General features: G+C 43.6%; 1 protein-coding gene and 1 long non-coding RNA gene across 2 annotated transcripts in view; one reads left to right on the forward strand and one right to left on the reverse strand.

Moving 5' to 3' along the window:
- The first annotated feature begins 1685 nt into the window (after positions 1-1685).
- The window catches only part of LOC141127240 (polyunsaturated fatty acid lipoxygenase ALOX15B-like), a 276986-nt gene continuing 250859 nt past the window's right edge, over positions 1686-27812 (forward strand). Inside the window, exon 1 of the mRNA XM_073613507.1 lies at positions 1686-1788. The gene's annotated coding sequence lies outside the window, so the exon portion shown is untranslated. The remainder of the gene's footprint in view (positions 1789-27812) is intronic.
- LOC141127241 (uncharacterized) lies at positions 3856-15233 on the reverse strand. Its single transcript, XR_012241504.1, has 2 exons — positions 15153-15233; positions 3856-7291 (listed from the first exon to the last, which is right to left on the reverse strand). It is a non-coding gene; the product is annotated as an uncharacterized lncRNA (long non-coding RNA).

The following is a 27812-nucleotide window of genomic DNA, read 5'->3' on the forward strand; positions in this document are numbered from 1 at the left end:
TCTTAAAATAAAAAAAACTGTTGCTGTAACTGCTTGTATAATTGCAGTGTGAGCTGGAGTTTGGCTACAATTTGCTAGTGCATGTAAATCTGTAGGGCATGAGCTTCAGCTGAAGGACCGAAGGATCTGTTAGGATATATCCAGAATCCCAAGGCATAACCTTGGACCAGACACCTAAGGTCTGGCAGATGGACATGATCACAATGTTTGCAGGGAGTGACCAGCGAGAGAATAAGGTCTTAGAACGGACATCTAGCCTTTTATTCAGTGGGTCTTTAATACGGGGATGTCCTCTACAGAGACTGTGCCCTGTTATGACAATACCATATGGTGGAGGCATTCCTTAAAGAGTGGACCGTCCCCGTTGGGGTCACTGTTGTGGACCCCAACAGTTCCACAATGGGGACAATCCACGCTTTAAGGAAAGAGAAGAAACGTGGAAGCACGCTTGTGGCCTGAGACACCTATCATGGCCAGAATTTTCCCAGGTAGCTGAGAATAAGCTCATAGATAAATCAAAGGAGTTAACACTAAAAAGGTTAAAAAGTGTTTGTGAAGCCAATATTTTTTTCTTATAGTTCCCTCTGATATATAGAAGTAAGCTCCCCAGTGCATGTCATTTTTAAAAATATGCGGTATAATAGATTACTTCAGAGCGCCATTTGGCGCTCAGCTAACTGCCCGCTGGTTTCCTCTCCCGATACGATTGCTGCAGGGGGAGGTGCTGGGAAACCCTTGCTGACGTCAGACGAGAGGAGGAGACTGACGGGCAGTCACGTGAGTGCCAAACAGCGCTCTGAAGTAAGCTATTATACCATATATTTTTAAAAATTACATGCACTGGGGAGCTTACTTCTATATATCAGAGGGAACTATAGAAGGAAAATGCTGTTATTTTTAGTAGGGGGGAGGATTGGGGAACTGACAGGCAGAGAGGGGAAGGGGAGAGGGACAGAGGAGCACATAGGAGGGCAGGAGGGCTGCGGCTGACAGAGGCACATACTCTGACCACGGTGTCAGGGCTCATCAGCCCTGATTATTGTGGTCAGTTTACAAGGGGTAGGGTATAGCCAGGCAGGATCAGCCAGGTATTACAGGTGAGACAGGGGGCAAAATGACACAGCACAAGCACGGTGCTGTATAACATGCTTTCAAGGGAACAGGATCAATTTTTTTTTTTTTTCTGGGTTACCAAACGCTTTAAGGAAGACTCAGAAGTGTTTCAGCTTAGGCAAAAAACAGTGGCAGCATGGAGCCCAACTGAACATCTTGGAGGATTGTGGTGTGGGTGCAACTGAAGGAGACAGTCCTTCAATTCCATCAGACATTATTTTATAGAATTAATGTTTATAAAGGTACAGTATCAAACGCCTTAGCAACATCTAGATAAAGTACATCCAGTGGACTTCCGCCATCCAATGTTTAACTTATTTCCTCATAGAACAGTAACAGTGAGGCATCTTCAGAAAGCAAGTTTAGAAACTTCAAATTTATAGCAGTAGGCTGCAAATAACTGAAATACAATGTGAAAATGAACATATGATTTTAGATTTTGACCATAGACACTTTTATGTACAATTAGGAAAATGTATTTACCTTGCTCTGTGGTTTCTGGCAGGTTCACATAAGTCATAAGCAAAGATTTATTCATCACTTTGTCTTGTGACTGTCACAGGATCCTGGGAAAGTTGAGCATCTATATAATACCTTCTTGGAATTGTAAACTTTTCAAAGATCCTGCTGTGAGGCCAAGTGATATCTCCAACAGAACGTGACCAGAATAATAAAGTAAGTATTTTTGTTTATTTTTTTTTATTAGCATTTTTTTTAAAAACCATAGCTTGCTGTATAAATCGAAAAGGGAAAGCTACTATTCACAAATTTTAAATCAGCAGACAAACTTCAGGACATGTTCTTGCTCCCAGGACCACTCCTTGGACATGTTTCACCTTCTATTATTAAGAACATTGGGTGAAACATGTTAGAAGAATGGTCCAGGACCATGTGCTGAAGCTTGTCGGCTGATTAAAGCTTTTCCTGTGATAACATCATCTGCGTGAATCTTTTCTTTTGGATTATACCATGGTTCGTGGAGCAGTGACGGACCCTAAGCCAGCACCCGATTCCACTATATAAGGGGAAAGCCTTGAGGGTTGGAGCAGTGTACGTTTTTTTACTCTACAAACCATAGTTTACTGTAGACTGAAATAGAAAAGTAATTAATAATATTAAAATACAAAATGTCTTGTGTAGCAAGTATACAGTTGTGCTCATAAGTTTACATACCCTGGCAGAATTTATGATTTCTTGGCCATTTTTCAGAGAATATGAATGATAACACAAAAACTTTTCTTTTGCTCATGGTTAGTGTTTGGCTGAAGCCATTTATTATGAATCAACTGCGTTTACTCTTTTTGAATAATAATGACAACAGAAACTACCCAAATGACCCTAATCGAAAGTTTACATACCCCAGTTCTTAATTTCGTGTATTGCCCCCTTTAACATCAATGACAGCTTGAAGTCTTTTGTGTTATTTGTGGATAAGGCTCTTTATCTTCTCGGATGGTAAAGTTGCCCATTCATCTTGACAAAAAGCCTCCAGTTCCTGTAAATTCTTGGCCTGTCTTGCATGAATTGCACGTTTGAGATCTCCCCAGAGTGTCTCAATGATAGTGACAGGCCGATTTGGCCTTGTGTTTTGGATCATTGTCATGTTGGAATGTCCAAGTACGTCCCATGCACAGCTTCTTGGCTGATGAATGCAAATGTTCCTCCAGTATTTTTTGATAATATACTGCATTTATCTTGCCATCAATTTTGACCAAAATTTCCTGTGCCTTTGTAGCGCCCAAAACATCAGCGATCCACCTCCGTGTTTCACAGTAGGAATGGTGTACCTTTCAATCATAGGCCTTGTTGATTCCTCTCAATTTTGGTCTCATTGCTCCAAATGACTTTGTGCCAGAAGGTTTGAGGCTGGTCTCTGTGCCGTTTGGCGTATTGTAAGCGGGATACTTTGTGGCATCTGCGTAGTAATGGCTTTCTTCTGGTGACTTGACTATGTTTTTCTTTGCATCCCAAACAATTTTCCTGGCAGTTGTGGCTGAAATTTTAGTTGGTCTATTGGACCGTGGTTTGGTTTCAACAGAATCCCTCATTTTTAACTTCTTGATTAGAGTTTGAACACTGCTGACATTCTCAATTCCTTGGATATCTTTTTATACAGTTCAACTACCTTATCCCACAGATCCTTTGACAATTATTTTGCTTTCCCCATGACTCAGAATCCAGAAACGTCAGTGCAGCACTGGATGAAAGATGCAAGGGTCTGTCAGGAGTCCAGAAATGCAGTGATCTTTTATACACACACACACTAATTACAAGCAAACAGATCACAGGTGAGGATGGTTACCTTTAATAGCCATTCAAACCCCTTTGTGTCAACTTGTGTGCATGTTATCAGGCCAAAATCACCAGGGTGTGTAAACTTTTGATCAGGGTAATTTGGGTAGTTTCTGTTGCCATTATGATTTGAAAAGAGTAAACACAGTTGACTGATAATAAATGGCTTCAGCCAAACACTAACCATGAGTGAAAAAAAAGTTATGTTCTCATTCATATTCTCTGAAAAATGGCCAAGAAATCATCAATTCTGCCAGGGTATGTAAACTTATGAGCACAAATGTATATATAAACAAATATATACTGCTCTGTCTATAAAAGAAATAAAAAAAACTAAAGCAGCCAGCACAGCAGTGGATAAAGTTGCAAAAATGACAAATTGTATATATGCTATATCAGTTTTTCAATGGAAGGAACGTGTTTTGTTACAAAATTTGATAAAAAGGGCTGTTAAAGATGAAAAAAAAACAACTTTCGATTTATTTTTTTTTAAACAAACAGTTGAGACATTTTTATAATTATATTATATAATTATTATTTTTAATTTCATGCAAAACAGCAAGGAGAAAAGGGACTCACTTGTTACCGCAGACCTTCAAATTTTTAGAAGTTCTCACCATCGAAATGCCTGAGAGAAATCACTTCAAACTCCCCAGCATACGCTAAAAACTAAAACATCAGGTTTTGTGGACTGACCTTAGGCTCCATTCACATTTGGCGTTTTGGGATCGCAAGCAGAATTGCTACGATTCTGCCTGCAATCGCAAAAAACCATGTTTAGGTGCCATTAATTTTCAATGGCACCTAAAACGCAATGCTTTTTATTGTTGCGATTATTGCGTATGAATTGTGTGGCAAACCACAAAACTTGTCACCTAAAAGAAGCTCCTGCTCCTTTTTGGATGACAAGCTTCATGCTTTGCGGGTTGCCGTGCGATAATCATGGCAAATACCACACCACATTTTAGGTACCATTGAAAATCAATAGTACCTGAACATGTGTTTTGCGTTCCAAAAACATGCCGCTATATTCATCCCGGTTAACGATTAATTCTTTTTAGCTCTTAAAAAAACAAACATTGGGCTTTTTTAGGATAGTGCAGGGACTGGGACAACTTCTGTTAGCTTATTTTTATTACTGTGTGTGTCCCTATTGGTAAGGTTTTCCCTTATTTTCTGTGTGGTCTTCGGGACAGACAGCATTAAAAATTATTTTCAGTAGAGTAGGAATTGTTAAAACTGCATTCTAGTATGCCTAGCTCTTTGGGTCCCTGATGGGTGATTCTCCTTACTTCCTGTGTGATAACTGGGCTGGGAAGTGAGGGAAATTCTCACGAATAGAACAAAATGCATTAGCTTAAGCAGTTTCTATATAGGAAGGAATGCGGCCGAATACCTCCTAGCCAAAATGTTGATTTGGTCCACACATACAGAAGTCATTTACTGTTCTTGCCAAAAAAGACAATGCCATACAATTCTCTTGTCTAAAACTATTTGTTCAATATTGTCATCGCATGTCATGTAAAAATGTGTTTGTTGCTACCTATGTCTTTATGTTTTTTTTTTTTCCTAATCTTATTTGCTAAACTTATATCATATTATATTATACAGAGCAGGCTAATCAGAAAAAATGCCTGACACATGGTTCAAACTGCATTTTTAACTGCATGTACGTCGGTTCCGTACACGTGATAGCTGCAGGTCCGACAAAATCGATGACCGCCAGCCACCCGCAATCATGCACAGAGGCAGAATGGGGATCGGCCTTTGTAAACAAGACAGATCCCCTTTCTGACAGGGGACATGTCAGATCTTCTGTTCCCAGTGATCGGGAACAGTGATCTCTGTCATGTCCCTGGCAGCCCATTCCCCCTACAGTTAGAACACACCCAGGGAACACAGTTAACCCCTTGATCGCCCCCTAGTGTTAACCCCTTCCCTGCCAGTGTAATTTATTCATTGATCAGTACATATTTATAGCAATGTAATAATGTCACTGGTTTCCCAAAAAGTGTAATTTGGGGTCAGATTTGTCCGCCGCAATGTCTCAGTTCCGCTAAAAATAGCTGATCGCCATTACCAGTAAAAAACAATAAATAAAAGTCCATAAATCTATCCTGTAGTTTGTAGACGCAAGAACTTTTACGTAGACAAATCAATATACGCTTATTGCGATATATTTTTTTTTTTTTACCAAAAATATGCAAAAGAATATATACTGGCCTAAATTTTTGAAGAAATTTGTTTTTTTTAAATATTTTTTTGGGATATGCATTATAGCAAAAAAAATAAAAAATAGTTTTTTTTTTTTCAAAATTGTCTTTTTTTTTTTTGTTTATAGCGCAAAACATAAAAACGCAGAGGTGAAAAATAAAAACGCAGAGGTGATCAAATACCACCAAAAGAAAGGTCTATTTGTGGAAAAATAAATTTTGTTTGGGTACAATGTCGCATGACCGCGCAATTGTCAGTTAAAGGTTAAAGCGACGCAGTGCAGCATCGCAAAAAACGGCCTGGTCATTAAGGGGCCAAATCCTTCTGGGCCTGAAGTGGTTAATTAAAAGCAAAACCTGTGTTCCAAGTGACTTTGGAAAGGGAGATACAAATTCTAACAGAATACTAGTTCCCTCTGTTGAGAAGCATTTATGTTTGGTGTTTTGCAGAGAAGCACATTTTCACATTGCCACGTTTGTTTATCAACCAAATGTATTTAGCTGGCCATAGACGGTTCAAATTTCGGACGATTCAGCAGGAACCAGCCACGGCAATCTTAACAGGAGGTGGGAGCGAGTACCTGTCAAAACCAGGTACCCGCTGCCCCCCCCGAGAAAATAGCAAATGTGGCAGTGGATGGGGTGCGTGCAAACAAGTGGAGCTTCCCCTTTTGGGTGGAGCACCGCTTTAAGGTGTTTTTTTCCTTCTGTGTTCTGTGGGGGCAAAATACCTCCTCCTGGCTCTACTAATCAGTCAATTAGCCAGACACATGCTACTAGGACCTAAATACTTCATTATACCTGCACTGGAAAAGTGATGAAATAGGGGGAAAAAGTATCACTGACAGTTGTCATGAAAATAAGCAGAGGATTGGGAATGTAGTAGCTTTGTCCAGTTTCCATAAGGAAAAGGTCTACTTGCACCACTGCTGGTAACCAAAGACCTTGATGGAAGGCTTGGTAAGCCATCAAGACTGCACTGAATGCCAATAGATCTGTACAGGGGTTTTAGATCTGTTTGCAAGTTCTTATCTTTAGTTCCCATTGGTTTATTTAGCTGTGTAGACCGATGTACTTGTCCTGGAAAATAGTCTATTGAGGTACCAATCGTTCGTGTAGATCGTGGCCTATAATGTCTATGTTTGTTTAGAATAGCCTCCTCATGTTGTTGTCCTGGAATTTTATGTGAATGGGCAGAAGTTGCTGCACACTGGTTTGTCCATAGACCAAAACCATGACTTTCTTCAGGATTCAATGTCATATTTAGTTCAGTAGGCATGGAGAAAGCAGTTGAAGTGAATGACATATTGGCTGAGGTAGAAGTATCAGCTTCAGACTGTGAAGTGGGAATATCCTTTTTTCTCCTTTTTCGAACTGGTAATTCTAATTTTACTTGAGGGAATATAGTAGGAACGGCATCCCTTTTTAAAAAAGTTACCATACCTCGAATCTCATATGCATCTAGGGCAAAGTGTTGTGAACAAATGCGATAAGTACCCTTTGAACTATTAAAAATTTTATGGCAAAACTCTTCCAGGTCACCAAAGTCCTGATTAATGTGCAGTAGCCATGTTCTTATGATTTCCATGTCCTTAGGAAATATGTGAAGAGCGACATCTGGATTCTTCTTTCTCCATCGAAAAGAACATCCTTCAACAATGCAGTTCGGCATTCTGACAAATAAAAAAAACATATACAGTTTAATAAAAGTCTGAATAATAATAATAAAATGATGCAACTTAAATTTCAAAGAATTGCACATGCCCAGCGCAGTGTGATTTTGGAAGGTGTTCCTGCACTACTTTGGTGCAACTCCAGCTCTATAGACTTCTGTGATAACTCATAGAAGTTGCATTAGCATTAAATAATAAGCGATTCCTATAAGACTGATAAGCGGGGTTTTTTTTTTTTTTTTTTACCCTTACCTCTCCTCCAAGGTCATCCCTGCTGCCTAAAAACTCACCTCCCAAGCACATTTCATTCACACCTGAATGTAGCAAAAGCATGCGTTCTTACCCACATTTATTGCGTATTTTTCACACGTGAACGCACCTAGGGCAGTCCTTTCACTTGGCTGGGTTGCCCTACGCGTGTCAAACACCCCAATGTAGTTCAAGAACCTTATCGATCGTGTGTGCAGCAATCCGCACAGAGTACATAGGCTTTGCCATGCATTTTGGAAACACGCTGCAAACATGCATAGCATCGCCATAACGGCATGCTATAAAATGTGAAAATCCTGAACTTTTGAAAAAGCCCATTGGGCGCTACGTGTGAAGTGGGCAGTGACCTAATCATGCTGGGACTAGGTGGAGCCGTGTATGCAGAGGACTGTATTGTGAAATGCCCGTTTTTTACTTCTGAAATGTGAGTGGATTTTTATATGTAAATAAAAAAAAATGTTTTTAAAAATTGCATGGTGGAGTGCTGCAGAGATGGTTGTTCTTCTGGAAGGTTCTCCTCTCTCCACAGAGAAACGCTGGAGCTCTGTCAGAGTGACCATCGGGTTCTTGGTCACCTCCCTGACTAAGGCCTTTCTCCTCCGAATACTCAGTTTGGCCGGGCGGCCCGCTCAAGGAAAAATCCTGGTGGTTCCAAATTTCTTCCATTTACAGATGATGGAGGCCACTGTGGTCATTGGGACCATCAATGCTGCAGAATTTTTTCTGTACCCTCCCCTAGATCTGTGCCTCAATACAATCCTGTCTCGGATTCTTTGGATTTGATGGCTTGGTGTGCGCCTTTCCAAATCATGTCCAATCAACTGAATTTACCACAAGTGGACTCCAATCAAGTTGTAGAAACATCTCAAGGATGATCAGTGGAAACAGGATGCACCTGAGCTCAATTTTGAGTGTCATGGCAAAGGCTGTGAATACTTATGTACATGTGATTTTTTTTTATTTTTTAATAAATTTGCAAAGATTTCAAACAAACTTATTTCACGTTGTAATTATGGGGTATTGTTTGTAGAAATTTGAGGAAAATAATGAATGTAATCCATTTTAAAAGAACACCAACATAACAAAATGTGTAAAAAGTTAAGTGCTGTGAATACTTTCTGGATGCATTGTGAGGTCTAAGAAAAAAAAAACCCTCACAGGTACCGTATTTATCGGCGTATAACACACACTTTTTTCCCCTTAAAATCAGGGGAAAATCGCGGGTGCGTGTTATACGCCGATCCCCCGCTGACTGAGCGGAGCGGTCGCGATTTGAAAATGGCGCCGCCGACGCCGAAATACACAGAGCCGGTCCTCGGCTCTTCTCGGCCACTTTCGGCTTCACTCGAGCGCCGCCTGAACCTAGCCGAGTGTACTCGGCTAGGTTCGGCTAGCTCCGCTCACAGTCACACCCATCCCGGGCGGGACTACGAGTGGAGCCGAAAGTGAATGAGAGCCGCCGAGGACCGGCTCTGTGTATTTCGGCGCCGGCGGAGCCATTTTCAAACTGCAGTGACACTGACATGTCACTGCAGTTTAACTGCAGCCTGGGCTAGGCTGCAAAAGGACACAGAAAAGCTTCAGATCGGCACTGGCAAAGCTGCAAGGCTGCAAATGGACACTGATAAGGCTGCAAATGACACCAAGGCTGCAAATGACACCAAGGCTGCAAATGACACCAAGGCTGCAAATGACACCAAGGCTGCAAATGACACCAAGGCTGCAAATGACACCAAGGCTGCAAATGACACCAAGGCTGCAAATGACACCAAGGCTGCAAACGACACCAAGGCTGCAAACGACACCAAGGCTGCAAACGACACCAAGGCTGCAAACGACACCAAGGCTGCAAACGACTGCAAAGCTGCAAACGACTGCAAAGCTGCAAATGACTCTGGACAAGCATGCAGATGGACGCTGTGCAAGGCTGCTTTGATGGGCATTTAAATGTAAGTTGTTTTCCTTAAAACATTTTTTTCCTTATAATTCCCTCCTAAACTTGGGGTGCGTGTTATACGCCGGCGCGTGTTATATACTCCAATAAATACAGTATTTGCCACATATTTGTTTACACTTTGTTTTCTGGCCTGCCACTTTGTGAATAAAAATGATTCAGGCGACTGTACACATCTATGTGACAGTAAACATGGCACCCCACAACAATATGTTTCCTGAACTCACCTTCAAATCCTCAGAGCATGGAATATCCAAAAAAATCCCTTCAGGATGCTAAGTGGTGGGAGACTGTAAATGCACCAATCCTCAACCTCCCTTAGACCCCTTTCACACTGGGGCGGTTTTCAGGTGCTTGAACGCTGGAAATAGCCTCTGCTAAGTGCCTGAAAACTGTCTCCCATTCATTCCAGTGTCTTTTCACACTCGGACAGTGCGCTTGCGGGACAATCCAAAAAAGTCCTGCAAGCAGCATCTTTGGGAAGAATGCCCTGCCCATTGCGCCTGAAAAACCACTTCAGAAGCGCCGCAACACAGGAGTTTTTAACCCCTTCTTGGGGGTTAAAAGCGCCCTGCTAGCGGCCGAAAAGCGGCGCTTAAACAGCGTTAAAGTGCCACTAGAACGAGCATGCTTTACCGCAAACACGCCCGCAGCCCCAGTGTGAAAGGGGTCCTATGGTGCCTGAATGAAGAAGCACTCTGCTCTAAACAAATCCAGGTTCAGAGCTGTCAGGATTCTACCTGTTGAGGCTTTACATAGCAGAACAAGCACAGTTATAGGTCGATCTGCTGGGACCGAGTGCACAAGAGACATAAAGGGTCTATGTAAACAATGCAGATCTCCGTTCTAACTGGGGGGGAAAGGGATGGATTTTGTGTTCCTCCAAAGCAGGGAATAAAATCCATCTCTTCCCCTAGTAAAAGCAGCACATACAGTACAGTAAAACACAGGCTAGGCACACAGTTAACTCTTTGATCGCCCTAGATGTTTAACCTCTTCCCAGCCAGTGTCATTAGTACAGTGACAGTGCATATTTGTAGCACTAATCACTGTATTAGTGTCAATGGTTCCCGCCAAGTGTCAGATTGTCTAGAACATTATCGCAGTTCCGCTATAAGTTAGAGCTGCACAATTCATTGTTAAAAGATCGCGATCTCGATTCAACATCCCTGAGGATCTGTATTGCAGAGTTTCTTTCATGTAGCAAGCATAGAGAGTTCTCTGCTCACTCTGGCAGTCTGCCAAGTTTTTAACAACATTGTAACTCTTCAGTCTTAGATAAAAGGTCTGTGTGAATATGCAGGAAGTTTAACCACTTAAAGTCTAAACCTTTTTCTGACATTTGTTTCTTACAGTGAAAATCAGATTTTTTTTGCTAGAAAATTACTTGGAACTCCCAAACAATATATATATATATATATATATATATATATATATATATATATATATATATATATATATATATTTAGCAGAGACCCTAGGGAATAAAATGGCGATTGTTGCAATATTTTATTTCATACTGTATTTGCACAGTGGTCTTTCAAACGCATTTTTTGGGGAAAAATACACTTCAATGAATAAAAAAAAACGAAACAGTAAAGTTAGCCCAACTATTTTGTTTAATGTGAAAGATGATGTTTTGCCATGAGAATTGTGATCTATATCCTAAGCAAAAAAAAAAAATCGAGATTCTCATTTTAGCCAGAATCGTGCAGCTCTACTATAAGTAGCTGATCGCCGCCATTACTACTATAGAAACAAAAATCCCATAAATATATCCCATATTTTGTAGACTCTAGAACGTTCGTGTAAACCAATTGATTCACACTTATTGGGATTTGTTTACCAAAAACATGTAGCAGAATACATATTGGCCTCTATATGGAGGAAATTTGTGGTTTTTTTTTTTTTAAATACATTTTTTTATTGAATATGTTTTATAGCGAAAGTAAAAAAAAAATGCAGTTTTTTTCTGTTTATAGAGCAAAAAATAAAAAATGCAGTGGTGATCAAATACCACCAAAAGAAAGCTCTATTTGTGGCAGAAAAAATTACATACATTGTATTTGCCTACAGTGTTGCATGCCCAGGCAATTGTCAGTTAGGCTGGATTCACACTTATGCATTTTTAGTGCTTTTCGCATTTTGCAGATTTGCACTACAGAGCATGTTCCATAGGAAACCATGTTAAATGGACTGTAGTGCAAATCTGCAAAATGCAAAAAGCACAAAAAATGCATAGGTGTGAATCCAGCCTTAAAGTAACTTAGTGCCATATCATGAAGGGGGGGGGGGGGGGGGTGGGGTGTAAATATTCCGGAGGTCAAGTGGTTAAATACCCCCAAAAGAAAGCTCGGGCTCAAACAAAATGACATAAAACTCCTTTGGGTACAGCTTTGCATGATGGAGTAATTGTTGGTCAGACTTCTAGAGCACTGAAAAATATCCTGGTAATGAAGGGGTATTTATTACAGGCTAGTACGCAGGTGGTTAACCACTTTTCGCCTGCTGTATGCAAAATGACGACCGCAGGGTGGTTGAGTTATCCTGACTGTACGTGCGCAGCGCTCGGTAGTGCGGTGTGTCGCTCTGACACACCACATCAAGAGCCTATGACGTAGACTCTTTACCATGTGATCAGCTGTGTCCAATGAGAGCTGGTCACATGGTAACCAGGAATTGCCGTTTATTGGCTTTTCCTCTATTAGCAATGACGAGGCGCGAGTAGAGGAGAGCCTATCAGCGGCTCTCCTGACGGGGGTGGGTGTCTGCGCTGATAATCAGTGCATTGATTATCAGTGCAGACACATCAAGGATGCCCACTAGAGCCCAGCAGGGATGCCAATCAGTTCCCATTAGGGATGTCTGTCAGAGCCTTCTCGTCAGTGCTGCCTATCAGTGCCACCTATAAGTGCCCGTCAGTGCTGCATATTAGTGCCTCATCATCATTACCCATCAGTGACCATCAGCGTCTGACAGTGAAGGAGAAAATGTACTTATTTACAATTTATAATAGAAACAAAGAAAAACTTTTTTTTTTTTTCAACATTTTCTGTCTTTTTTTATTTGTTTAGCAAATAAGAACGCCAGCAGTGATCAAATACCACCAAAAGAAAGCTCTATTTGTGGGAAAAAATTATATAAATGTCATCTGGGGACAGTGTTGCATGGTCGCGCAAATGTCATTCAAAAAGTGACAGCGCTGAAAATGGGCCTGGGCAGGAAGAGGGTGAAAGTGCTCTGTACTGAAGTGGTTAACCACTTGCCACCCACCATATAGCAATATGACGGCAGCAAAGTGGTTTAGTTATCCTGCTTGGACGTCATATGACATGATCAGGACACACCGCAACTGCGATCGTGGTATGGAGCTTCTGACTGAGGCTTCTTACCACGTGATCAGCTGTGACCAATCACAGCTGATCATTGCATGAACCAGGAAGTGCCGGTAAATGGCTTTCCTCAGTTCATGCTGACAGGGGGGGGGTCTGTGCTGATAATCAGCACATTGATTAGCAGTGCAACCCCCCATCAGATGTGCCCATCCAGCTGCCAATAAGTGCCCATCACCTGCCAACCTGTGCCTCATAATAAACTCCTGCCAGTGCCCATAAAAGTGTCAGTGCCCCATCAGTAATGCCTGTCAGTTTGCTTCAGATGCCACTCAGCCATGCCTGTCAGTAGCTCCTTATCAGTGCTGCCTATCCAGTGCCACCTCTGTGCTCATCAGTTTTTTTTTTTTCAAAATTTATGGTCTTTCTTTGTTTATAGCGCAAAAAATAAAAACCGCAGAGGTGATCAAATACCCCCAAAAGAAAGCTCTATTTGTGGGGAAAAAAAAATGATAAAAATGTAGTTTGGGTACAGTGTTGTATTACCGCGCAATTGTCATTCAAAATGCGACAGCGCTGAAAGCTAAAATTTGTCCTGGGAAGGAAGGGACGAAAGTGCCCGGTATTGAAGTGGTTAAACTCTATAGGTTCTCTGATATGAGGATGTGTATGTCTGGAAGGGAAGGCTTTTCTCTTCATTCTGGGTGATTCCCTGTGAATGTGAACCAAAGGAATCAGTGTGAGAACCATGAATGATGACAGCACATGTAGCTTCCTGTGTGTAATACACACACGGTAATGATGATCGCAGTAGTCAATGTTTTATTCATGCATAATCAGAAGATGCCTGGCTGTGTTTACCATACCTCCCAACATTCTGAGATGGGAATGAAGGACACCTATCAGCAAAAGTAAAGCACACTTTTTTTTTTTTTTTAAATACACTTTTTTGAATTAAAAAATAAAACAGTAAAGTTAGCCCAATTTTTTTTTTTATTGTGAAAGATAATGTTACGCCAAGTAAATTGATACCCAACATGTCACACTTCAGAAGTGCGCCCGTTCGTGGAATAGCAACAAACTTTTACCCTTAAAAATCTGCATAGGCGATGTTTAAAAAATTCTTCAGGCTGCATGTTTTAAGTTACAGAGGAGGTCTAGGGCTAGAATTATTGCTCTCACTCCACCGATCGCAGCGATACCTCACATGTGTGGTTTGAACACCGTTTTTATATGCAGGTGCTACTCACGTATGCGTTCCCTTCTGCGCACGAGCTCGGTGGGACGGGGCGTGTTTAAAGCTTTTTTATTATTCTTATTTTACCTTTTATTTTTACACTGGTTTTAAAAGAAAAAATAAATTGTGTCACTATTATTCCTATTACAAGGAGTGTAAACATTCATTTTAAAAGAAAAAAAGCATGACAGGACCTCATAAATATGAGATCTGGGGTCAAAAAGACCTCAGATCTCAAATTTACACTAAAATGCAATAAAAAAAATAAATAAAAATGTTGTCATTTAAAAAAATGAAAAAAAAAAGGCCCTTAAAGAGCTATGGGCGGAAGTCACATTTTGACATCGCTTCTGCCCTGCAACGATATGGAGACGGGTGGAGGACATTTTCCCCTCACTCGTCTCCATGTCAGGCCACAGGAGGGATCCAAACGCCTCCGCCAACGGCTCCGGTAAGGGCACCGGATCGCGGCACGAGGGGGGGCCTCTCCCGACGCCAATAAAAGTGATCTCGCAGTGAATCCGCCACAGAGACCACTTTTGTCTTAAACTGGACCGCCCGCTGAAGAGGATACCGGGGTTATGGCAGCTAGCTGCTGCTATAACAAACTATATCCTCCTTCAAAGTACCGACGTATAACGATGGGGGGGGGGACGGTCAGGAAGTGGTTAAACCCACAAGTGCTTTTTTTTACCACTACTATTCCTTTATATTGGCTTTTGGAAATTATAAATGCAGCAATTTGGAAATCAGATAAAAGGTTTAGTGCTGGAAAACACTTTTTGATAGATAAAAAATACATTTTATTATACATCTTAATAGATCAGACCAGAATGAGGGACAAAAGAGGAGGTATGAGGGGCATTGCTCCAAATCAGGGACAGTTGGGAGCTGTGGTATTTACACTGAGCAGCTTCTATCTGAAGGTTCTAACACAGATCCCCCTGCATCACATCAGACCACCTGCAATACAGGACAATGGCTAATAAGCTTGTATTTCCCATCAGCAGACATTTGTGGAGATCAATAACATGAGAGATGTACCCCCCCACAATCCCCCGGGCTCACCTCTCACTTCCTCCATCGGCTTCTTGCACTGGGAATGACATAGAGACCACTCCCATCTAAAGTGACTGGTACCGCCCATTCAGCATGGCCGCGCCCCCTCTCACCATTGACACGCCCCTACCCTAGTATTGTACTAAGTATTCCTCCCCTTTTCTCTGATCGCCCATTCCGTCTTCTCTGCCACCACCTCCCCTTTCCGCCCTCTACTGATAGCCAATTCCTAATCTGAATCTGCCCACCGATAGTCCTTCCCCTCGTTGCATATCTTACACAAATAACCACGCCTCTTCCTGTAACCACGCCCCCTCCAGCACTTCTCTCCCATCTGATTGTTCACTTTACTCCCGCCTGCCCTTTCTTGCTTATGGCCCCTCCCTCTTCTGCTGTCCTTATGGCCCTCCCTTTTCTGCTGAGAATAGCGCCTTCAATCCCGCCCCATTCTGCTGGATCGCCATGCCCCTCAATGACAAGCCCTCTTCATCCCGCCCTTCTCTTTACAGAGTCCAGTAAGACCCGCCCCTCCAGGTGCCCGGTTTCCGGGTGGTGTTGGCGCTGTCTAGTGACGTCAGAGTACTGCGGTCGGCCCCATCAGCTGGAGATAGGATGGGAATCAGTGTAATAATGTGCAGGAAGATGAGAATTGTCAGGTGGTGGGCGGAGATGAGTCCACTAGGGGCAGGACAGAGCGTGCAGTCACAATCCACTTTAACCAGTTCGTATTTTGTTTTGCACACGTAAAAAATCAGAATCTTTGTCCTTATAATGACTTATTACCCCCAGCATATTATATATTTTCTAAAAGCAGAGACCCTGGAGAATAAAATGGTAGTAGTTGCAAATTTTTTATGTTGGACAATATTTGCGCAACTTTAGCAAGCGCATATTTTCAGGAATAAATATAATAAAACAAATTTTAGTGCGAACGCCCATATTATAATATAAAATATAAGTCAGGCTTGCATTAAGTAAATAGATACAAAGCATGTCAAGTCTTAAAATTGCTGCTCTCACTCTGACATTTGCAGCAATACCTTACATGTGTGGTGCAATTGCCTTTTACATACACATACGCATGCTGTGTGTGGAGGGCAAGGGGTGCAACTTTTTTTTTAATAAATTTTTTTTTACTGTTTAATTTTTCTTATGTATCTTTTTGATCACAAGGACAGAGGCCTAACTAGAACCTCCAGGGCCCCAGTGCAAGAAACCATGAAGGGCCCCTCTGACCCTCCCCCCACCCCTTCCACCTGAGCCCAGGCTTCCAGTTCTGGGAGGTTGTCCCCGAACATCCTCCCAGAACCCTGCCTCCCATGTGCCCCCTGGGGCGTGCATCCAGCATGCTCTGTGACTGGTAGAGGGTCAATCACAGCTGCCCTTGATACATGCTGTATCTGTTTGAGAAAAGGAGAGCCATCAACCGGCAAGACTCTCAATACATTGTTTACACTGATAATCAGGGCTCTGATCATTAGTGCCCTGATTATCAGTGCAGTGTCATGAGTGCCACCTATCAGTGCTGCCTATTAGTGCTCATCAGTGCTCATCAATGCCGCCTATCTATGTCCATCAGTGCACATCAATGCCACCTATCTATGTCCATCAGTGCACATCAATGCCACCTATCAGAGCTGCCTAAAAGTGCCGCCTATACAGTCCCGCCTATCAGTGCTCATCAATGGTTCGATGGTTATCAGTGCCGCTTATCAGTGCTCATCAGTTTCGCCTATCAGTGCTCATCAATGCCACCTATCAGTGCTCATAAATGCCGCTCATCGATGCCGCCTATCAATGCTCATCTGTGCCCGTCAGTGCCGCCTATCAGTGCTCATCAATGCCGCCCATCAGTGCTACCTATCAGTGCTTATCAAAGCCGCCTATCAGTTACACTTATCAGTGCTCATCAATGCCGCTTATCAGTGCCACCTACAGTGCTCATCAATGCCGCCTATCAGTGCTCATCAATGTCACCTATCAGTGCCCATTAGCAGGACTCATGAGCTGAGACCGTGTTTCCCATACAGCCCAGAGCCTGCACTGACAGTTCCCCCTCCCTCCTCTCTTGCGCGCCCGAGACCTGCTCTGCTACACATCTCTGTTGTATTCTGTGATTGTTCCTGGTTTGCCGCTTTCCCGTTGGGCTTGTTGTGAATTGCTGAACTTTTATATTAATACAAGTCCTGTTCTCGGCAACAGGACTCTGAGTGTTTACTGTAACTGCACCCTACTGCACCTCCCCACACTTGGCGTCAGTCAGCAGGATATGTCCCTTTCTGCAGCGGGTGCGCAAGGAGGAGCAAAAACCCAAAAACCATCATGGCACTGCTGGGATCGACCTTGGATCCAATAATCCCCTGACTGAGTGGGAGGAGAGATTAGAAAGCACTGCATGCCTGTATCAGGTTCCTTCTCAGCGATCACCCCTTGCAGGATGACGCCTGCTGAGTGGTGATGGAGCTGCCAGAAGAAGACCAGGCCACCTTTGAACAAATGACACGTTTGGAGGAACTGTTTGAAGAGAATGTGACGTTCTCAGAGCTGAGGCACAGATTTTACGTTCGGAGGCAGCAGGTGGACGAGAGTCTCACTCATTTTGCAGTGGCATGCAGCTGAACAGATATCACCAACTGGAATCACCTATTGAGGGACCGGTTCCTGGTAGGATTGAGGCTGGCCCAATCAGGAGTGCCCTACAAGAATGGATCAAAGCGCAACCCGCCATCTCTTTCCATGATGGTGTGGTGGATGCAGTTTTCGCAGGAGCAGGAAGATGCGTAAGCAACCATGCCATTGACAAAAATATATGGTCCATTGCACATGAAAGAGGAGGCCCTAAGCCTCTCACCACTGTCTGCCGTATACACAGCATTAAGGCAATTCTCAATGGACGTCGATCTCTGAAACAAGAACTGTCCTCACTCAAATTAGACTCGGTCCCATTCCCCAATGGTGAAAACCCATTACAGAGGGACCCAGAGGAGGGCTGGAAGTGCTGGTGGTGTGGCTGTTTTTTACATGTAAGCAAGAACTGTGGCTGGCATATATTCAAGAGCTCAAGCAGGCTACCGATAAACTAGTGGCTCCCGGGGGAGAGGGACGACCCCCTGGGCAGTAAACAAAGGTCCCAGTGTCAGGTAGAGGTGCGCATCTTCACAGGCCTCACGATTCGATTAGATTATGATTATCCTGTCCGCGATTCAGTGCGATTCCGCGATGCATAATGATGCATCATGATTACTGCGCAGGGTTTTCATCCAAAAAATTCAAGCAGTCAGAAGAACTCCATTTTTTTTTATTTTATATGTTCTTAAAAAAAAAAAAAAAAAAAAAGACAACACTACCTGTATGTAGCAAAGTCTAAACACAGCAGACAACTTTACAGAGGAGCTCCAGACTGACACCAAAATACTACAAGAGAGGGTCAGAGACTGCAGACATGATAAAAGAGAGGGTCAGAGACTGCAGACATGATACAAGAGTATGTCAGAGACTGCAGACTTGATACAAGAGAAGGTCAGAGACTGCAGAGATTATACAAGAGAGGGTCAGAGACTGCAGACATGATACAAGAGAGGGTCATAGACTGCAGACATGATACAAGAGAGGGTCAGAGACTGCGGACATGATACAAGAGATGGACAGAGACTGCAGACATGATACAAGAGATGGACAGAGACTCCATACATGATACAAGAGATGATGTATGCCATTTTATTAATTATGGTTTATGTATGTCTTATTGTCTTAGCGACTGATTCACATCACAACTTCATTGATACTTTTTTTTCTTTTGTATGATTTATGGTTTTACTCATTACTTCCCCACACATGCAATGAATGGCTGCGTGTGTGAGGCAGTGATGAGCAAAACCATAAATCATACAAAAAAGGGTATCGATTTCAAATCAATGAAGTTGTGATGTAAATCAATCAGTAAGACAATAGACAAAAGACATACATAAACCATAATTAATGTTATGATATTGTATTGTTACATTGTTCAGTATTTCCATCAATAACACATCGCTTGTTTGTGATCACTAGGGAGATCAATCACAAATTGCTATGTGTATGATCACCAGATATGGGACGGGGGGGGGGGGATACAGATCAGGAACATGGAGTGTAATCAGAGGGAACCGAATAACTGAAGCGTCTAGTGTTCAGTGTAGGGGTGACTGGTGTACTGGGGCAGGATAGAAGAGATCACAAAGTAAACAGAAGAGGCTCAGAACTTGTTTTGTGCCCCTCTTTGGAATCGAAAGTGGCACAGTCCTTCCCCCTCCCGTGTACACAGCGATTCTCACCCTCCGTTACACTCACCGGTATCATCCGCGGTGGCCGCAGTAAACAGACATAGCAAGACAGACACAAACCAGCAAACCCCGTCCATCTTCCTCCGCGATCTTCACCCTGACCAAGAGTGCACAGCACGTGACACCGCCTATCAGCCCCACCTATTAGTGATGAGGCCCTTTGCTCCTCCCATTGTAACTTTTATCACCACCCCCCGTAATCAGAGCCCTATAGACAGAGAGGATGACTCGTCAGGAGTTGGGGGGGCACTCGCTCCACGTGTCTCGCAGCACCAAGCTCAACAACGGGCAGCTGGGGATGACGTCAGCGAAGAGCGGGAAAAAAGGCACGGCCCACAGCTCCTTCGGCTGCTTTCGGCTCAGGTCAGACTCGGAGACTCGGAGGCAACGCATATAGCGGTGCGCAGGTGACGTCATCAGAAAATCGATTGTGCAAGGTCACTACGATTCATTTCAACACCCCTAGTGTCAGGGCTGGGCTCAGCCCTTCCTTCTCTGAGCTGGCTGCTCAGCTGTCGGCTAATTGCCAGCTCCTGTCTCTCTACAGTTACTCAACTCTTGCTGATATCCTGCTCGTCGGTCCTGCTTACTTAAGCCATCCAGTCCAGAGGAGCTTGTTTTGCTTTCATCTATCTAGCAAGGTTACTCTGTGGTATAAGCAAGGAAGCTGAGATTTCTGCAGTGTGTAAATTGTGCTTTTACTATACAAAGATGCTGTACATACAAAACTATTACAATATTAGGAATACAAGACTGAAAGATCACTATAACAAGCAAAATGCCTATCAAATGAACAGCCTATAGTCTATATCAATACAAATAAACTTAAAAGTTACTTATCTTCTGTTACTGTATGTTCGTGATCTCCATTGGCAACGATGCTTCTTGGACACCAGACAGTGTTCTTGTATCATGAGTGGCGGCTTCTGATCTTCAAAGCATGATGGTGTGTGTGTCTGTGTCTCCCTACTCACCCCTTTTATGTGTCAGGCTGTTTGCCATAGTTATCAAACAACAGAAAACATGCCTGTTTACTGTAGCTGTAGAAACAATGGACTGTTGAAAACTGTATCTACGTACCATTGTCTACTCAAACCAAGACAGTAATTTAACAGCCATTCTTTCAGTTTGAAAGCTGAAAGAATCCCAAACAAGTAATGTTTTACTTGTTTACTGTAGCTATAGAGTCAATAGCCTGTTAATTGAACACTCAATTGAATACAACAACGATATCTACCCCCATTGTATAAAACAGCATTTGTTTGAGAAATCTACTCAAGCCAAAAACTGACAATATCTCTATGACCAACCACTATTGTGTAATGTTATGTCCCATGTATCAAGTCTGATTAATAAAAAAAAATCATATTGTAACAAACGCAACACATTCCGCCCTTTTTTTTTTTTTCCTTTCAGACTCCATACAGAAAATCACTTCATTACTACGAAAACTCATTTTAAACATTCATTTTCCTTGAAAGCAACACCTCCCATTTCTGTCACTGAGAAGGTGTTTCAGTCTTTAACTAAAAAAGTTCATTAGAAAGTCCATTCTAAAGTTCTTTAGAAACAAGTCCAGGCTTGTAATACGTCAAAGGCCTTGCTCTCCACAGCTCTTGCGATCTTCCATCATTCTTTCCATCATGGAACCACTTTTCTCTGGTTTTCTTATGGATCAAATCGGAGACAGCTTGTGGAGTGGAAAACAAAGCGGATTATCTGTTCCTTCTAATAATACATAAACAGTAGATCCAGGCCCTTCAGCTAAAATCTCTCCTCTGAGTGGCTTCTTGCCTGGATATCTGACTAACACTTTGCCCCCTGCCTGTACCCACTTCTGACCCTCCCAAAGAACATCAATAGGGAGGAGAGGAAATATACTGATATTTCCCAGAAGATCACTGATGTTTATTTTTGAAGGTTTGCTGTTATGTAGCCTCACTTTCCACTCTTGCTGGGAAGTATCCACTAACCAGTCAGAGTCCCAGCCACTGTCTTGAAGCTCATCTGTCAATGCAAATGTAACTTCAAACCTTCCTGCCAGATTCCCTCTCATTCCTAGATAGGCTTCAGCTTCAGATACGTCACTCTTGGTTTCTATGTCATGGGAAGAAGTAACATGGTATCTGTTAAGCCCTGTTCTTTCAGGAACCTTACATAAATACTGAACTCTTCACTCCAGCTGTGGAATCTGTGCCCCAGCCCCTACCATCCTCTAATATGGTGTGCTTTTGACTATTGGCCTAGAATTTAACAACATGACTGCCTGTGTGAGGACCCGATCCCATCCCCTTAGTGTATGTGTGGGTGTAAGTTTGCGTATCTGGTCCTTCAATAGCCCGTTGTATCTTTCAATCAAACCAGCTGCCTGTGGATGGTATGGGATGTGGCACAACCAGTACACTCCAGAATCTTTGGCCCACTGCTGTACTGTTGATCCAGTGAAGTGTGAGCCGTTATCACTTTGGACTTGTTTGGGACAACCATAAGCAACGACAAGCTTGATCTGCACGTTTGCAAGGATGAACAAGCATAAGTCCTGAATAGGTGTCCACTGCAGTGCAATATCTCAGTCCATTGTTTCCCAGGGGCAGGGGACCGATGAAGTCAATCTGCCAGATCTCTGCAGGCCTCTCACCCCTCTTAATCCATCCGGTGGAGTACTTTTGCAATGGCCATTGTCTCACTTCTCCACACACTGTACAGTTCCCTATTACAGTCTTTATCATGTCCATGGATATAGGCAATCCTCTCTGCTGTGCCCATTCATATGTTGCTTTCTGCCCCAAATGTCCAGATTGCTTGTGGGCCCAGTTGGCCAAGTTCATCAAGACAGGATCAATTGGCACAACTGCCTTCACTTTGGCGATTTCATCTGCAACTCTGTTATAGTTCTCAAAGTCTGGGACTAGGGGCACATGTGCATCAACATGCCCCACTTTTATGGTGCGGGAGTGAGCTTCCTTCCAGATGTAGTCCCAGACTTCCTTGCCTCCCCACACCACCTTTCCATGAATCATCCATTCATTGGACTTCCACGTGGGCATCCAAGTTGTCAGTCCTTTAAAAACCGCCCAGCTGTCAGTGTAGATAGTGACATGGGAAGAAGGATCCTCCTGAAGAGTCATCACCACCGCTTTCAACTCTGCATACTGACTCCAATTCCGGTCTCCTGCAGGACTGTGTTTGTACTTGGGTTGTAGGCTGCTGCTGTCCATTTACGTCCAGACGAGCTGACTATGGCTGAGCCATGCTGACTCCTTCATGTCTTCTGACAGAGACTCAAAGGGTGGAGCCTCTTGAATGGGGGATGACTGCAGCACAGGAATTTCTTCTTCTGGCCGGGTGCTGGTAAAAGTGACAAACCCTGCCAACTGTTTTGAAATGTCTCTAACATCCCCAGCTGCAATACCCCCTCTTTCTTGAAGGTACCACTTCCATTTCATCAGTGTCTGGTTCTGGGCTACAGCTGCCCTAGTGGTCAGTCCATTATCTCTCACCCATCCTGCTATTGGCAATGCAGTATGGATGGTGACTGTGACCTTTCCTGTAATGGTCTCTACATGTTGAAGTGCTGTGTAGGCCTCAAACAGGTACTTCTCTAGGGGCGTGTATCTTTTCTGTGCCCCTGTCAGTTGTTTGGACCAATCCAAACCAAACCCAATCCAATGGGTATTGCTCTCAGTCCTTTCTTTTCATTTGGCTGCTACAGACTCCAAGATATGGTACCATTCTGCTCCACTACATCCAGATGAAATGGTACTCCTTGTCTCACAGGTCCTAATCCCCGATGCTGCAAAATAGCTTCTTTAGCAGTCAGGAATGCAGTCCACTGCTCTGAAGCCCATGAGAACTCAGTCTTTTTTCTAGTGACATTATATATAGGCCTCAGAATCAGTCCAAGATGTGGGATGAACGATCTCCAGAACCCCACAACTCCAATGAACTTCTGTGCCTCCTCTTTGGTAGTAGGGGGCGACAGAGCCTGGATAGTTTGCACAACTGTCTCTGGAATTTTCCCCTGCGGCCCAGTCCACATCATTCCCAGGAATTTCACTTCTGTGGCAGGTCCTTGGACTTTGTCTTTGTCGATAGCCCACCCTCTGTTCTCCATGTGATGTATCAGCAAGTGCAGTGCTTCAGTTACATCTTCTTTTGTTCCAGAGATCATGATGCCATCAATGTAGTGGAACACAGCGACTTTCAAACTCAGGGTACTTAAATTTCGGGCAATCAGTCCATGACAAATCGTTGGAGAATGAACATAGTCTTCAGGAAGCACGGTGAAAGTGTACTGGCGGCCGTCCCACACTATAGCAAATGGGTCTTGACACTCTGGGTCTATCAAAATCGAAAAGAAAGCATTAGCCAGGTCTATCACAGCATGATATTCTCCTGCATCTTTAGCAATTTTCTCAACAATTGAGATCATATCTGGTACAGCTGACTTCAATGGAGGTGCCACTGTGTTTAGACCTCTGTAATCCACAGTCATTCTATATGTCCCATCAGGTTGCTTTACTGAGAACACCGGAGACGAGAAAGGACTTACAGCAGGTCTAAGGATCCCTACTCTCAACAGTTCTTGAATAGTCTCCCAAATTTCTTTGTGGCCTCCAGGAAGTCTGTACTGCTTGAGACAGACTGGCTTCTCTGGTGGAGGAATGTAGACAGGGGTCCATTTCGCATGACCTCTGACCACAGCCTTCACCTCCCTAACCAGATACGCTTTATCAGGATACCCGAATGTGAATGTACCTCTTTCAGTCTGAATTGACTGACCTTGAAGTACATCCATCCCAAGAATATTTTCGGGTAACTCTGATACCAAAACATTTGTCATTAATCATGATCCCTTGCCAATAGCCAATTTCCTAACTGCTGGTGTGGTTTGCCCTCCCAAACCTTCTACATAAATCAAATCTCCTTTGTGATGGGAAGGATTACCTTGCAAAAGTGTAACTTCAGCTCCGCTATCAACTAAAGCCATTACATGTGTAGGAGAAGATGACTTCCCCCACCATACAGTGACAGGTGCATATGGGCGTCGGTCTCCTGCTGTCACTGCGCTCACGGCTATTACAGGAGACTCACCTTCCCTTCATAAAGGATAAGGAACCTCCCAATCCCCTTTTCTGATTTTCTCTAACTCCTCCCCAGGATAAAGGGATTTGGGTTTGGGTTCATGTTCAGTTTTGGGAATTGGTTTGGGGCTAACAGGAGGGGTCTGTTCTGTTTTCTCTAAGTCCAGGCTGATGTTATCTTCTTTTTATAAATCTCTTTTTATTTGAAAAGTTATCCAATACAGCACATACAAAAAAAAAAGAACAAAAAGCAGAAGAAAAGGGGTACATAAATAGGGACTGTCACTGAAATCGTCAGCACAATAAGATCAGGTATTCCCATAAAATTCTCTACATCCGATATATACCAATTCAAAAATATCTATACGCTGTACCTCTCTGGAAGGGAAGCATGAAAAACGTTACTTTATTTCCCCCTATCCCCCCCCCCCCCTTTTCCTCCCCTCACCCCTCATGCATCCTCACAAATATTCTACATCCCTCTCATCCTAAGCCTTCCTTACTCCACTTATCCATCTCTCACCCAATCCAGCCATGCTTTCCATATTTTCTCAAATTTCTTATAATTACCCCTTTTCTTATAGATATATTTTTCCCTACAAACCACCTCCCCTACTGCATTTTCCCATTCTGTCAATGTTGGGGCCTCCTTCCTCTGCCAATGCCGTGCGATAAGCTTTTTTCCCTGGAACAAGCATCTGTCTCTTGCCGTCTGCACATCCTTTGAGATCCCTCCCTCCCCCTTCAAGCCCAGCAGGCACTCCCCCGCCTCCACCCTCAGCGATGTCCCAAACACTAAGTTTATTTCCCCCACTATCCCTTCCCAATATCTATGCAACTTGGGGCAGCGCCAGAACATGTGGATCAAATCCCCATGCCCCCCTCTGCATCTCTGGCATTTCGCGTCAGGTCTCCTGCCCCACTTGAATAGCTTCAGAGGTGTGTAATATGCTCTATGTAGCAAATACAAATGAGACATCACTTGTGAGGGAGAGAGAGTGACCCTGGGACCCAGCGCCAAGGCCTGATCCCATTGATCATCAGATATTATGCCCACATCTTTTTCCCATCTAGCCCTGTTTTTATTTTCGACCCGGCCTTCTTGTGCTGCTGCTTTCAAGCACTCATACATGTCCGAGATCAGACCCTTTGTAGATCCCGCATCGATCAGCCTTCTCAAAAAGGTCATTTCACACCACACTGGCATTTCCTTCCCAAATTGTGCCTCCAGGGCGTGCCTGAGTTGCAAGTATTTATAAAATGACCTGTTGGAGATCGCATACTCCTCTACCAGTTCCTGGAAGGACTTTAACCTCCCTGCCCTATATACCTGTACAAGGTAATGAATGCCCATATGGTCCCATTCCTCTACACGCCCCATTTTCTTAAGCTCGTTAAGGCTATTATTATCCCAGAGTGGCGAGAATTCCGCAAAACCCTCATATCCCAGAATTTTTTTAGCCTGTGCCCAGACTCTACTCAGCAACCGGATAGTAGGACATTTGGTACAGAATGAGTCCGCCTCTAACCCCTCCGCCACTGTATCGTGTCTGGTGTCGTTCAATAAGATGCTACCCCCTGCTCCTGCTTCTCCTGGCCTATTACTACCTCCCATTTGTTGCAGTTGGGCTGCCAGGAAGTAACCTCGTGGATCTGGTACCGCCAAACCTCCTTTCTCCTCTGGTCGCCGTAGCGTCTCCAGCCCAATCCTGGCCACCCCTTCCTTCCAAATAAGTTCTCTAAATATACTGTCCAGTTTTTTGAACCAGTGCTTGGGAATCCAAACAGGAGAATTCTGCATAACATATAAAATTTGAGGTAGCCAGACCATTTTAATCAGATTGCAGCGCCCGGCGACCGAGAGGGGTAAACGTCTCCATACTTGACACTTCTGTTTAAGTTTCTTCATCAGTGGAACTAGGTTTCCAGATATATACTGGCTTGGGTCTCTGGTAATATTAATCCCCAGATATTTCATATGCCTAACCACTTGGACCTGGGATGCCTGATGTGGGAGAGGCTCACACAGGGTATCAATGGGCAAAATCACTGATTTCTCCCAGTTGATTAACAGCCCAGAGAAATTTCCGAACTCCCTCACTATCCTCATAGCTGTTTCCAGTGACTCCTGCGTGTCCGCCAAAAATAATAAAATATCATCGGCATACAAGGCCACTTTATCCACCCCTCTCTTCCTCTTGAATCCCTGTATGCCCTGTGCCATCCTTAGAGCCACTGCCAAGGGTTCAATTGCCAGTGCGAAGAGCAGGGGGGACAAAGGACACCCCTGTCTTGTGCCCCTGCTCAGCTGAAACCCCTCCGAGCATTGCCCGTTGATTTTTACCTTGGCCCTTGGCTCGCTATACAGCAGTCTTAGCCACCGAGCAAACCCGGGGCCAAGCTGATATTCCGCTAGTACCTTCCATAGGTAATGCCATTCCAGGGAATCGAAGGCCTTGGCCGCGTCTAGTGAGAGAATTGCTCTCCTACCGCTATTTTCTATGGGGATTTGCATATTGAGATATACCCGCCTTATATTGGTGCTTGTGGATCTGTTTGGGATAAACCCAGACTGATCCGGGTGTATTAGTTTAGGGATTATTTTGTTAAGCCTTGCAGCCATTACTTTGGCAAGGATCTTCACATCCGAGCACAGAAGCGATATGGGCCTGTATGAGGACATATCTATTGGGTTCTTCCCTTCTTTTAACAGAAGTATTACTATGGCTTCTGCCATGGAGGGGGGCAAAGCCCCCTCTTCCTTAGCCCCATTGAATACTTTCAGCAATAAGGGTAACAGTACCTCCCCATATTTTTTATATAATTCTATAGGCAGGCCATCCGGGCCTGGGGATTTTTGAGCCGCCATATCTCCAACCGCACTCTGCAGTTCCTTAAGAGTCAGTGGGGCATCCAACATTTCCCGATCTACCTCTGATATCGGGGTTATCTCCAGCCCCTCAAAGAAACTCTGCATTTCCCCCTCTACATTTACCCTGGTGGAACTATATAACTTCTCAAAGTACATTTTAAATTCATTTACTATATCCGGAGTGTTTTTTCTTATCTCTCCTTCCCTCCCTATAATTGCCGGTACTGCACTCGGGGGGCCGTTTGCCTTGATTATCAGAGACAGAGCTTTCCCTATCTTCTCCCCCTCTCCAAAAAAGCTCCGTCTCTGAAAGGATCCTATCTTTTCTGCCTTCTCCCGAAGCACCCTGCTGTACTCTTCTTGCCTCCTCACCCAACACTCGTGGTTGACT

The sequence above is a fragment of the Aquarana catesbeiana genome, linkage group LG02 (assembly GCF_042186555.1).
Source record: "Aquarana catesbeiana isolate 2022-GZ linkage group LG02, ASM4218655v1, whole genome shotgun sequence".
Lineage (NCBI taxonomy): Eukaryota > Metazoa > Chordata > Amphibia > Anura > Ranidae > Aquarana > Aquarana catesbeiana.